This window comes from Catharus ustulatus, chromosome 21, assembly GCF_009819885.2.
Source record: "Catharus ustulatus isolate bCatUst1 chromosome 21, bCatUst1.pri.v2, whole genome shotgun sequence".
Taxonomy (NCBI): domain Eukaryota; kingdom Metazoa; phylum Chordata; class Aves; order Passeriformes; family Turdidae; genus Catharus; species Catharus ustulatus.
In genome coordinates, this window is record NC_046241.1 from 6,285,696 (window position 1) to 6,296,104 (window position 10,409).

Sequence of the window (10,409 nt, forward strand, 5' to 3'; positions counted from 1 at the left end):
AAAATTTGCTGCATTGCAGCATTTTGTCTGGAGCTCGTAGTGTGGAAGATGTGGGTTTTTTTCTAAGCTAAGTGGACTCACTCTAGCATGAGTGTGCATCCACCATGTATCCTTGAGCACTGTAACATTCCTTCTGGCCATGACAGGGCATGTCCTGACCACTCCAGTGTGCACATCTGGTGCAAGTCCTGGAGAAGATTTTTAGTGTTAAGTCTTTTTTCCTTACTGTGTGTTCCTTTTAGAGAAAAGCAGTTGAGCCATGGACAATCAAATTGATGAGAAGGGAGGGGATTTTGTTGTTGATTTGAAAAGTGCCCAATTTTAAGCAAATACTGGGTATTGTAGGCTCTGTTGAGCTCTGAGAGCTGGAGTTCCCTAGCTATTAAGGAGAGGGAAGGAAATCTTTCTTCCTTTAGCCTACTTGGTTTGTCTCCTTCAATTTGACCTGTCAGCTAGCTAACAGATTGCTGTCACTTCAAAGAAGATGTTTTATAGCTCCTGTGTTATGATCTCTATTTCGCTCATAGAGCACATCCCCATTTTTCACCTGTGTACAAAGAGTGAGGAGCTGTGGTCTGCAGGAGTGGGAGATGCAGTGAGGTTTGAACACAGTGGGACTCACACTGAAACTGGGACCTTGTGTGTAGTATCAGTAGCCCCCATGTTTCATAAAAGCTGAGGTGGTGCTGCCCAGAGACACTTGACCAATATTTCTTTGTGTTCCCTGGGGTTAATTTGCTATAAAACGTTGTTCTAATTGAATTAATTTGGCTTCTTTTTTGTAGCTGCTGGATACAACACTTTTGGGCTGATTAATCACTTTTCCTTAGCAATATTGGGAAGCTGTGCATTTTCCCTTTGTAGTGTCTTGCCTGGATATAGCAATGATCCACTGAGAGCTGCACATGATCTGTGCTCCCAAGTGGCTGGAACAGGATGTAAGAAAATACTGATACTCGGGTTTTGAGTGGTGTAGGAAGAAAGTGGCTGAGAAAAGAGTCACTCCATATAGGCTGACTGGCTCAAGAAGGCATTTATGTTTTGAGTGCAGCAATCCTCTAGAAAGGACAATTCTTAATAATTATTTCCCTGTGGGATTTCACTCAGTGTTCTGCTCTCTGTGAACTGAAGTAGAGTACGACCTCCACATCATCAGAAGCACTTCATCCTGCAGCCAGTGGAGCTGGTACCTGCTCTGTTAAAACAGAATATGGGTCTAAATAGCTTCCTTTGCCCTTTAGGAACTATCAATAATTAATTCTAGATCCTCTTGTGTCATTAAGCAGCTTTAGGGCACCTTGTACAATGTAGCTTTGAATTCATTCAGTAAGTGACCTCTAGAAGAACTAAAAAAGACTTTTCTGTGTACAGCAAGGTCCAGTTCCTGGGGTTTTGGTGACCTGTAAATATCTTATTCCTCAGTTCCTGTTCAGATGTAAAAATGGAAATTTTTTTCAGTATTTTTTTAAACTTTATTAAAAGAACAGCAAACAGTATTTGAAGAGAAGCAAGGTAGAGACAAGTCAGGACAGTCTGTGTAACTTGGTTTCCCTGCTGTGATGCAAATGTGTAAAATAAAGATTGACCAGAAAGTTGTTTTTAATGCATCTCATTTTCTCCTTCTGAACTGCCAGTAGCCAAGCTGACCCTTGATCCCACAGTCTGCATTTCCCTCTGCTCAACTTCTGTTTCCAGCCATCAACATCTGCATCATGGATCCAGGGCCAAATCACAAAACTTACATGGAAAACTTCTTTTGAAGGGAAAAGCTTTCCTGCCAGTGACCCAGTGAGGTTCACTGAGGTGCCTCTTCTTGAGCTCCACGTACTGGAGCTGTGCTTGGATGTGCCCAGCTGTTCTTCTAGGTTTGTGAGCTGAACTTAGGCAGTGGTTTGTGGACTGAGTCTCGAACAAAAGTGTTTTTCCCAGCCCTGTGTCTCCTGCAGTCTCAGGCAGGAATGCAGGAGCATCTGGGCTTGTTGCTACTCTCCAGCCCTGTAGTCTGTGTTCTCTGGTGTCAGCTTGCCAGGCAAGGGCAGACAAAGAGCTGATACTCTGAACCTCGGTATCCAGATACAAATTAAGGATAGAAACTTACTTTTACAGTAATATCTTTGGATCTGGCCACACTATCTCAGGGGGGCAAGTTCTTGACCTGTTCTAGGTTAGACTGATGGTGATTTGGGATGTCTGTAGCTGTGTTCTTGCTGGGGTTGGGATCTAACCTTGCATTTCAATTCTGCAAACTGATTGGGTTGGCAGGGACAAGGAGGGCACTATTCCTATGAAGTGTTCTTCCTGATAATCCCCCATCCTCAAAAGCATATGTCCTTCAGCACGAAATTCCAGTCTTCAAGATGTTTCTTACAGTTCAGCCTATGGTTCTCATCCTACCACCCAGGGGTAATGCCAGAAATAGCCTGTCTTCTCCACCCTGCACCTCCCCAGCAGCCAGCTCTGCACTGCCTCCAGCCTCTGGTGGGTGGTGTTTTACCAGGAAGCTCAACTATAAAAAGTATTTGGAATTTGGCTTTCCTAATACCTCACTGTAGGTTAGAACAAACTTTCCTCCTGCAGGTGGTTGCTGGTTGTTGCACTGGAGTAGCCTAAATCTCTTTACTGCAGGTTTCTCCAAACTGAACATCCTCTGCATGTTTTGTCTGTTGTGTATTTGGCCTTTCCACTGTCACATTCTCTGTCAGCAGTTCTGAGACTCATCCCAAGAGTTTCCTGCACTGAGCCAAACATCCCTCAGCCATAAGGAAAGGTGAAATGTTAAGGGTGGAGTGGGTGAAGTGGGACTAAATTGTGGGAACACTCACTTGAGAAGGAGACCAAATGAAGTTATCAGTGGAAAAAATGATTCCTGACCATTTTCTCCAAGGAGACACAAAGAAGAGCTCCCAGTGTTTGAGGTCTACTGCAAGCAGAGGTCATCTGGCAGACTTACACAGGGAACAGGGAGAAACAAAACCAGAGCTAACAAAACTTTCCTCAGTGTTCTGTGCTTGGATGTAATTTTGCAGGTGTTTTCCTGCCCAGGGGAGGTAAATTGTTCTACCTGCACTAAGGTTTTTCTTCCAGTGTCTGAGATTCCAAGCTGTCTGATCATTTGCAGCTCTTCATTGCAGTCCTGGCTGCCTGCTGTCAATGCTTTTGCAAGGTTATCTTCAAGACTGCAAAGAGCTGCCTTTTTAAAATGTGCTTTTACCTTCCTTTGCTTTCTGACTGACAGGCTCTAATGAGGGGAGAGTGTTGTAGTGCCCAGTATAGCGAGTGGTCAATAAAAACCAAATTGCTTTATACAGCAGAGGTAATAACACAGCTTGTTATTGCACAGCTGATCCTGATACTGGGGCCTTCCTTAGGAGACAAGGGCTTTCTTCTGTCTTAAGTAGTAAAAAGTGCATGTCATCCATTCCTTTTCTCCCCTCTCATCCATGGAGAATGGTAATTGGGGGTGACACTGCTTTGTTGTGGCTCTTCTCCCCCATGGGATATTTTCTGTGGGGTGGCTGAGACACTGTGCATGAGATGGCTCTGGTATTCCTGATAAATAAACAGGCAGGTGAGGTGAAGTTGTTACAGGGGTGGCAGGTGGAATAGGTGAGAATTTAAATGGAAGAGGCAGTGTGAAATTCCTTCTACTGCTCCCTCTTGGGATGATTGTGCTGAGCTTGGCAAGAGCACCCTTGATGAAAGGAGCAGTTAAAACATGGGGCACTGTAAGTGTAGCAATATGTTTGGGGGGTTGTTGTCCCTGGGGACGTTGTTCTGGGGTGCAGATCTTCTGTACACCTTCAGTCCTGAGTCATTTGGGTGAGGTGTCACAATCTCTCCCTGATGTCCCATCACCAGCTGCTCCCTGAGACTGCAGCACTGCTTACTGTGGGTGTGAAGAGTCACTGAGTGCTCCAGCTGCCTCTTCCCTGAACTGCTCAGCATCTTTGTTCTGCAGGAGCTCTGTGAAGCTGGAAGGAATCCTCCACCCAGCACAGCTGTGAAGGTATTGATCTGCCTCTCCCAGGAGAAGCCAAACTTGTTCATTTTGGAGAGATCTCATACCAGGAGGCAGTAGCCAAATTGGAGGGGCTACAAAGAACAGCTGCAGTGACTGAGATGAAGGAATTGGGCAATGGCAGAAGATGACAAGAATTAAAACTGTAAGCCTGACTAAGTGATGATTCAAGAAAGCCAAGAAGATGTAGCTCAGTACAAAATGGCTGCATGGGGGTAACCCACAGAAATGGGTTTGGAATTTGTGTGGCTGAAGGCTGAGCTGTGGAGAGGTGAGATGGAACAAAAGCAGAAGAAAACAAGATGTTAAGAGAAACCTTTTGCCAATGAGTTTGGCTGCAAACAATCTCCCTGGAGAAATGGAGGCAGTTCTGTGTTGTTTTAGATAATCAGCACTAGGCTGGACAAATCACTGCTAAATACACTGCAGGGAATGACCCCTCGTTGGCTGTGAGCTGGATGAAATGCCTGGCTCAGCCATTTTCCATTTGCTTATCTCAGTGGGAAATATATTGCATGCATAATTCCTGGTTTGGGGGGGTCATTTTAGTTTTACTGTTAAACCTCACAGATTGAGTGAGCCTGGCTGCTCCATAGGAGGAACACGTTGAAATGAAGCTGGTTGGTGTGTGCCCTAATCTGTATTCTGAGTCAGGCAGGGTTTTAACTGTTGCTGCAAAATCTGAGAGGAAATTTCTGCTGGGATTTAACAAGCACACAATGCCTGAGTGTTGCCATGAATCAGAGCAGCCTTATGGGAGGCAACAATTCCAACTCTTAAACAGCAACAAAATTTGAAGAATAGGAGTAGGTCAATCAGGTCGATTTTGTGTGTTTGAATGTTTTTGGGCATTGTTGTGGTTTTGTTTGGTTTTAACGATTGCAGGGTAGGGTTTGGGTGGGCAGACATCACTGCTGACTGCACAGTTTGCTTACAAAGCTTGCTCAAGGGACTTGTGTCTTGTCTTAAAACCAGAGCAGGTCAGCACCAGCTGCCCCAGCCTCCAAATGTCCTCAGCAGCCAGACCCCGGGCACCGAGGGGCTGATGAGCCAATGTAGCATTCATGACTAATCAAGAGGCTGATTTCTGTCTGGTTTGTGGTGTGAAACCCAGCAGGACACCCATTCCTGTGCCCTCTGCATGCTCAGAGCTCAGCACAGGACACCGAGCTGCATTTGGAGCAAACATCTGGGCAGGATCACAGGAGAGCTGCAAGCCACGTGACTTCCCTTTATTTTGAAGGTTCTTATAAATATGTATATTTTTGAAAAAGCTCTGTTCTGCTCCAAATCTCAGTGTTTCAGATTTAAGGACGCTTCTCTCACGGATGTGGGGTTTGTTATTAAAACCCCTGCTGAAGCTTGGCAGCAGACCTGCTCAAGTCACCTGCAGTGGGTGGAGAGCCATGTGGAGAACAGCTTCTCCAACCCCTTTTCCAGCCCTCAGCGTGCCGGTGGATGCTGCCAGGAGTCTTTGCTGCAAAATTCTGCTGCTGCCTCTGTGACTGTGATCTTATCTCACCCAGAAAAAGTGCACAGCGCTCCTTGGTTGTCCTCACGAGGAGCGTTTTCTTTTCAGTCTGTCTGGAATCAAGCCCTGGCTCAAGGTGGCTGGGCTGAGCTCTGCAGGACGAGGAGGGCAGGAGCAGAACAAGGATGATTCCCCACTTGCCAGCCGGGATTTGTGATGTGCCGTGAAGGAAGATGGAAGGAAGATCCACAAAACCTCCTCCTGCTTGGCTTTGTCTCAGCCCAGGGCTGCCTGCAAACTGCAGGGCGAGCAGCTGATGAGTTCACCACAGCCACCCTTGCCGGCTTCCTAAATTAGCATAACAATTACAGCCCCAGGGGCTGTAAAGAGAATACAGGCTTTAAAAAATAAACTAGAATTTAACAGAGAAATTAATAGCGTGGCAAATCGTAACGCTCAGCGCGCCGGCTGCGTGTCAGTCTCGAGCGACAGCTGTACGTGCAGCCTTGAACAGTTTGATTTCCAGACCTTCCACTGCATTTGGCCATCATTTCAATATCCACACTTCCATTTCCTGGGAAAGAGCCTGCAGGGCACCGTTCCTGCTGCCGCTTTCCCCAAAAACCTGGAATGTTTGGTGTTTGTTGCGTTTCTCTGCAGCCGTGTGATGTGCTGGCATTAAAATGCTGTGCTATATAAATTAATTTATGGCAGTGATAGCCAATAGAGCTGCTGGAGTCTGAGTATTGGAGTGTTTTGGGTTATAAATCTCGATTTTTTTAGAGGGCTTTCTTATTTACTCATCTATAGCTCAGCTATCAAAGCAGTTGGTAAATGCCAGCGCTGGGCGCTTGCTGTGACCTGCAGCGATACCAGGGGCGAAGCAAGAGCAGCTCGCTCGCATCTTGTCGAGCATAAAAGAGCTTCAGGAACATCCTGGCTGCTGAGCTGGGAGCTGTGCAGTCCCGCTGAACGCTGCTCCCAGTCTGGAGATGGTAGAAACGTAAAATGGTTGTAATCTGAGATGAGGGTGATGCCTGGAAGCCGAGGGTGTCCCCAGGATGAGCTGATGCATTCCTGTGCTTGTGGTTGTTGCATCAGGATGTTGAACTCATTCTAATGGCATCTTTTAAAAATCCTCTGGAAAAGCAGCTATTTTGGGGGCTCTCTGTGCCAGCGGTGACCATGGCTTGTCTGGGGGAGCAGTCAGCGCTGATGCCAATAATTCCTTTGGCTCTTTTTCTGACTGAGTCAGATCACTCAAGCATTAACCTTAAAATAGCAACTATTTCTGTAGTTGATATAATTAATCTCCTCTGTGTGTATGTTCCTTCCCTATTCCAGGCTCTGATGCTTCACTACTCCCCTGCTGACCCACTCCTGCTTTGGCACGAGAAAACTCTGACCAAATTTTGGCTTTTCCACAAAAAAAACCCACCAACTCCAGGCTGTGTGTGCTCTGCTCCGTGAGTTCACTGCCAGGCTGATGTCTCCAGTCACAGATTCCTCGCTCATGTGGTCTGTTGGTTTTGGAGCATCTTCTCGAGCTGCTTTTGGGTGGGTGGATGTGGAAGGGGGGATGTTCACAAGCTGACAGGACTGGGGGGTGACACTGGCCACAAAGACAGCTGTGATGGACGGGTGGGTGGGAGGATGTGTGGGTTTCGTGATGCAGTAGGAAAAAGCGCTTTGGAGAAGCCTGAAGCCCGAGCGGACCCGGGTGGTGCCTCGTCCAGCCCTGGGAAGGGGAGGAGCGAGGAAGGGGATGGGATGGGCTTTCCAGAGTCCATCCCCTGCCTCTCTTCTCCTTTTCCTGGGGCAGCTCCTGCGCCAAGGCACATCTAAGAGTGTAAGTGTGCAATACTGGATCCTACCTCATCCCAAATTCCCGCCCCACAAACAGCTCCAGCCGTGGCCAAGGTGGGATTCAGTGAGTGCTGTGCTTGGGCTGTGTGACACCACTGGTTTTTTAGGTCTGAGCACATCAGTGAGGAGGATGAAGAAGGGGAAAAGAAAACATCATTTGTGATGATGCACAGAGTGAGCACACGCGATCGGGGCAGGCTGCACCTCGCTGCTTGCATGCAGTGCTATTCCCACGAGGCAGCTGCAATCCTGGCAGTTAAATCAGGAAGGATGCGTTGGGGAAAACCCCCGTGATGGCGTCTGAGGATGCTGATTAAATGTGCACAGCCTGGTGAGCCCACGTGGAACAAAAGGCTGCGTGGCTGAGCCTGACAGACTTGCTGTGTCCTGGGGAAAAAGAACTCCGAGGTTTTATTAAACACTTTCAAGTAGCTACCCGAGGAAGGAAAAGCTTTCTGCAGACACACACTCGGCTGTGCAGCCCACACACCTCCCAGCTTTTCCAGTCAGAACGTGGAGACTCGGATCCATCCCAACCTCTAGCGCTGGTGTGGCAAGAGGGGTAAGCTCAAAGCTTCCCTTTGAGCAGGAACCTGCTGTGACCACAGCAGCAACAGCAAATATTGCCCAGGGAATGATCATTTCCATGGCTGCACTCTGGGGATCAGACAGCAGAAGCCCTGCAAGCGGCACACGCTGCTTCATCAAAAAGCCAGCCCGGGTCAGGCTGGGCTGGCTCTGAGCTTGTCCTGCAATTGCTGATGGTGGGAGATGTGAGCAATGCCTGAGGTCTGTCTTGGAGGAGAGAGCCAAGGGGATTTATAAAGCAAAACTACTCTCAAGGAAGGACTGGCCTGCAGTGGATTTTCCTCTGAGCAAACAACCCAGCTCCTTTCTGGGCACACTGACCACATTCAGCTGGGCATGTTTGTTTTCTGTTCCAGTTGCTGTTCAGATCTCAATCCTGTCAGCCCCAGGAGTCTTTCCACACTTTGCCTGTGTTGCTCTGCCTGTAGAAATGTCACTTCATCCTAGAAAATGTCACCAGGGTTGTTATTTAAACAGTAATAGGGTTAAAGCTAATAATTGGGAAGTGAAAGTGACTGCCTTGCATAGTTTCCGATTACTTCTCTCGGTTGTGTGATTTGAGTTCTCAGTGCTTCACGTGGTGGAGGCAGGGTAGAGTTTTAAATAGAATTAAATCCTTTCAACATCAGTTCTGCAGCAGCAGAGCCTGTGCTAGAATGCCTGTGCTGTGCAGGGAAGGTTTGGGACCTGGCTGGAACCCCAGCTGGGCACTGCCAGGTCATGCTCTGCACACAAAAGGACACCCCTGCTGCAGTGTGGTTACAGGCACAGATTAAGGGAAACACTGCAAAAATTGGAGTTTGGCTGATGGGCAGCAAGAAAGGAGCTGCACAGGATGTTTTGCAGCACATTTGGGGACTAGACTGGAATCTGATGAGACCTGTGTTGGAGTTGTAGGCAGGCCTTTGTCCCTAAAAGCCATGCAGATGCTGGAAGTGACTGGGAGGGATGCTGGAGGGGAGACGCTGCCTCACAGAGCTCTCTCTGCCACGTGCTGCCAATCCCCTGTCGCTCAGTGCCATCCCTCCAGCTCATCCCCCAGGCTGTGCCGCTGCTGGGACATGCTGATGGTGTTTTTATCCTCTTCTGCCTTAATGAGCTCGTTTGTGTGAGGCTGGGAAATGGAGGACGAGGCATTTTAGAAACATCCACTTGGGGAATGTATCCCTGGAGAAGTGAGTGTCAGGACACGTTTGGCTGGTTAAAAACAATAAAGGTGCAAAGAGCAGTGCTGTGTCAGCTGTGCTCCTCTGTGTCCTCTGCAAACACCCCGTGTGTGTTGTGCTGGGCCCTCCACAGCCTCACAGACAGGTTTTGCTGTATCCAGGCACAGATTTTCCCCCCTTTGGCTGCTACCATGGGAGTCCAGGCATGCCCAGGCAGCTCCAGCAGGGCCCTCATTGCAACACAGGCGGGAAGAAAACTGGATTTATCATGTGCATCGGTACAGCTAATGACTGCACACAGACACTGAGCTGTTGTGGAGGCACAAAGCCCTGTATGGGTTTGAGGTGGGGAAAAGCTGGGTGCTGCTGCTTTTAACACTTGTATGGTTTGCTGGCTGCACCACAAACCTGTAGATTGAATCTGTGGGGCTTTTGAAGTGATTGAACTTCATCTCTCCATGTACACATTGCAGAGAGTGAGTGAAGGCTTGGTGGAGCCCTGGTGTGAGAGAATGGCAGAATCACAGAAGGGTTTGAGTTGGAAGGGACCTTAAAGATCATTTATTTAGTCCAACCCTCTTTCCAGGAAGGGACACCTTCCACTAAACCAGATTTGTTCAGAGCCCCATCCATCCTGGCCTTGGACACTTCCAGGGATGGGGAAGCCACAGCTTCTTTGGGAAACCTGTGCGAGGGCCTCACCACCCTCAGAGACAAGAATTTCTTCCTGATATGTAATCTAAACCCTGCCCTCTGTCAGTGTGAAGCCATTCCCCCTCATCCTGGCCCTTCATGACCTTGTCCAAAGTCTCTCTGCAGCTCTCCTGGAGCCCCTTTAGCCACTGGAAGGGCTCTAAGGTATGCACAGATCCTTCTCTTCCCTAGGTTGAACAACCCCAGTTCTCAGCCTGAACATCCTGAGTAGAAAGGGACCCACACGGACCCAACTCCTCTACGTGGGGAACAGACCCCTCTTCATGTGGGGAACCCAGGGGCTGGAAAATGCTTCTGCAGCTGGAGGTGCTGATGTCGCGCCAAGGTCACCCCCGGACTCGGAGCTCAGCCTTGCTCCGGGCTCTGCCTTCCCACCGCCCATCAGAACCCCGCTTCCCGACATTTCCCTCCGAGTGTTCCCGCTGATCCCTGCGGGGCGGCTCGGGGGGTTCCCAGCGGCGGGGGCCGCTCTGGAATCCCCCTCCCCAGCGGGTCCTCCCTCCGCTGGGAGCGGCGGGGCCGCGCGGAGCCCCCTCCCCATCCCCATGCCCATGCCCATGCCCATGCCGCTCCCGCAGCGCGGGGC

At 48.9% G+C, this 10,409-nt stretch overlaps 1 protein-coding gene across 5 annotated transcripts in view; it reads left to right on the top strand.

The window, feature by feature from the left end:
- GPR107 (G protein-coupled receptor 107) overlaps nt 1-9,171 on the top strand; it is a 54,048-nt gene extending 44,877 nt beyond the window's left edge. The window contains exons 20-23 of one of the 5 annotated variants that reach the window (XM_042779892.1): nt 3,959-4,163; nt 4,994-5,261; nt 6,834-7,046; nt 7,463-9,171. The gene's annotated coding sequence lies outside the window, so the exon portion shown is untranslated. Of the gene's footprint in view, nt 1-3,958; nt 5,262-6,833; nt 7,047-7,462 lie in introns of all 5 variants that reach the window. The other 4 variants (XM_042779890.1, XM_042779893.1, XM_042779891.1 and 1 more) reach the window with 4 other exon arrangements.
- The last annotated feature ends 1,238 nt before the right edge of the window (nt 9,172-10,409 follow it).